Source organism: Acomys russatus, chromosome 5 (genome assembly GCF_903995435.1).
Source record: "Acomys russatus chromosome 5, mAcoRus1.1, whole genome shotgun sequence".
NCBI lineage: Eukaryota > Metazoa > Chordata > Mammalia > Rodentia > Muridae > Acomys > Acomys russatus.
In genome coordinates, this window is record NC_067141.1 from 55,441,112 (window position 1) to 55,444,610 (window position 3,499).

Sequence of the window (3,499 nt, forward strand, 5' to 3'; positions counted from 1 at the left end):
GTCACCAGCTTTGGGAAAGGACAGCTGTCCTCTTTTCTAGGTAAATGACATATGGCAACGGGAGGAGGTAAGAAACAAAAGGCTAGAACTCAAATAAAAACAAATAGAAGGGGTGTTTGACTTGTTTCTGCCCATGCTTTACCTCTCAGCTCCATGCAGCACCTAGGTCTCTCCCAAACCATGTTTGGGGATGCTGCCATGAATAAAGCAATTTGCTCTGCTTACTGGCATGCACACAGATAAGGTAGAGAAAAGGACTCCTTTCCTTATTTGGTGGCCCTCAGAGCCACCACACTTCTGCATCTCCCCAGAGCAGCAGACACCCTCAGACCGATTAGCACTTCCTTATCTAGGAATTCCAAGGCCCACCACAGTCCTCCGGATGTGCTTCCACCAGTGGCTTGCCACTTGCCTCCTGTCATGATGACAAGCAGGCTACATAGCTCACATGCCTCCTGCATACCAACCAGACCCCAGCTCTGAAAAGGAAGCAGCCACAAACGGAAAGAGATGCTTGGTGGGTTTTTCTGGTTTTGTTGCTTTGTTCTTTCGCTTCCTTATAGGTGTGGCTCAGACCCTGAACTGAGTATAGACCCATGGGGGAATGGTGAGCTCTTCAGGCACTCTGGTAGCATTACAAATGAGGAAATGAGCAGGTGCAGAGGCTAATTAAGTACTCAAACTCACACAGCAAGTGGATGTAGAGGGAGGAGCTACAATTCAAAGTCAAGCTGACTCCTTCCTAGTGCAAGTGACAGTCCCTAATCAGCAAGCTTTGTCAATTTCTATCTTTGTTAACTTGAAGACAAGGTTCCTTTCATATATTGTATCTAAAGGTGCATTTGGGCTGGGCATTAGCATCACCATGGTTACAAACAAAATTCATATGCAGTCTCCAAAGATCCTGAATCTGAGAATAAGAGAGCAAAGAAAATATTAACTCAATTTACCTGTGAGCACATGAGGATAAGATGTGAACAAAGGGGGCTGAGGTAGGCGCAGCAGGTAGAGGTCATCTGCCCACATCCGATGACCTGGGCTTAGTCCATGAAAACTACGCAAAGGTAGAAAAGAGAACTGACTTTATAAACCTGTACTCTGGTCTGGAGCACATGTCCAAAACACACACACACACACACACACACACACACACACACACACACACTGAAGTCCACCTGAGTGCCATAGCACATGTCCACAACGCACATGCACACACACACACACACACACACACACACACACACACACACTGAAGTCCCTCTGAGTGCCATAGCACAGGCATGTCCACAACACACATGCACACACGCACACACTGACCTCTGCATTGAATATGTCCACAACTCCAACACATACACACATACTGATGTCCACCTGAGTACCATAGCACCTGAGTACCACAACACACAGGCACACACACACACACACACATACATACACACATACTGACCTCCACATTGAATATGTCCACAACTCCAACACACACACACACACACACACACACCACCAATAATAAAAACTAAAAAGAAATAAATATATGAATTAAAGTAGAAGGACTATAAAACAGATCCATTTATACATTTCTAAATATAGATAAGTTAGATGAGCCTCTTAAGTGACAGTTAATCTTGGGAACTTGCAATTCTACCTCTGGCTATAAACCTAAGGCAATTAAAAACAGGATCTTGAACAGATATTTGTTGCTAAATATTTATCTTTAAAAATTTATTATTTATATGCATGGTATTTTGCCTGCATGTATGTATGTGCACCACATATGTGCCTGATGCCAAAAAGACCAAAAGAATGTGTCAAATTCCCTAAGACTGGAGTTACAGATCAGTGTGAACCACCATGATGGTATAGAAATTCGGAACCTTGGTCCCCTGCAAGAGTAGCCATTATTCTTAACTGATGACCCGACTGTCCAGCCCCTTGAACAGATATTTACACACCCATGTTTATAGCAGCTAGCCTAGTCTGTGGAAGCGTTCCAAGGGTCTATCAAGAGATAAATGGAAGAGTATTGCATAGTGTTTACACCCAATCAAATATTCCTCGGCCCTGGGAAGCAAGGATATTCCAGCATTGATCCATGTGGTGAAACTCGGCAACATGGTGCTGAGTGAAGTCCCAAACACAAACACTTTATCACCTCACGCATCGTTGGCACTTAGCTCGAAACAAAAAACATGGAGTCAAAAAGTACAGTGGTAGTGGTCAGAGCCTGGGACAGAGAGACGTGGGGAGTCAGAATACGGAGTTTGGTTTTACCATATGTCAAGTGTTATGGAGGGGAGTGGTGGTGGTGGATGCATGCTATAACTTTAGCACCGCTCAACTGCACACTCACAAAGGGTAAGACAGTAGAGTTCATGTGTATCTTACCACAAAAATCAAGAGGAAAAATGGATGAAAAACAAACTATGTTTTTTAAAAGATTTATTTATTTATTATATATACAATGTTCTGCCTGCATGTACCTGCATACCAGAAGAGGCCACCAGATCTCATTACAGATGGTTGTGAGCCATCTGTGCTTGCTGAGAATTGAACTCAGGACCTCTGGAAGAGCAGCCAGTGCTCTTACCCTCTAAGCCATCTCTCCAGCCCAAAACAAACTATCTTAAGTTCATCAAAAAGATACTCTTATTTCCTGTAAAATATTGAAAACCCAAATCTATGCTGGTTATGAGAGCTATACGAATGCCAGAATGACACTGGGTGGTTAAGGCCAGGCTCTGTAGTTCATGCCTGAGATCCCTGAATTCAGGGGGCTGAGGCAGGAGGTGGTGGGACTGAGAGAGCCTGGGCTACAGAGTGAGTGAGAGAGACCCTTCTCTTAAAATAAAACAGAAAAGAAAAGGCCTAGAAGGAGATACAGTATAAACAGTACTAAAATATAGCAAGGATAACAATTGTACCAGCCAGAATAAAACCCCCCCAAAATACCTGGAACAAGGAGAGAAGACACAATCCTGAAAAATGTTACACTTGTAGCTTTTTTTTGTTTTTTCACATTAAACAACGCAGCATCAAAGTGTCTGCCAAGCCCGTGTAGCTAGGCATGCTAAGAGCGAGTAAACATAGTGAAAAGTACTGCTTTCGCCTGATGGGAACTTGTGTCTTCCCTTAGAAAAAAATCCGTCTGCAGTTTATTTAAAGCAGGGAGCTCAGGCCCAAATTTGCAGATTGGAAAGTGGGGAGGGCTTATTTATGCTGTATTTTACATCAGGGGAGCATTACAACAAATAGGTCATGGAAGTCACACAGCATGCTAAGGAAAGAGACAAAGCCCCAGAAGGTTCTAGGAGTGTCCCTTCAGGAAAATCCCAGCACTCGAGGTTCTTATGGGGGTGGAGCGTGGGAGGGACTCCTGCCATAATTTTCCTTTAACAAACTCATTCCAGCAGCAGAAAATGACAAGTCAATTGAACTTCAGGAGAATAGGAGCTAGACAGTTTCAGGAGGGCAGGACATGATTCCAGGGAAAGAATTTATG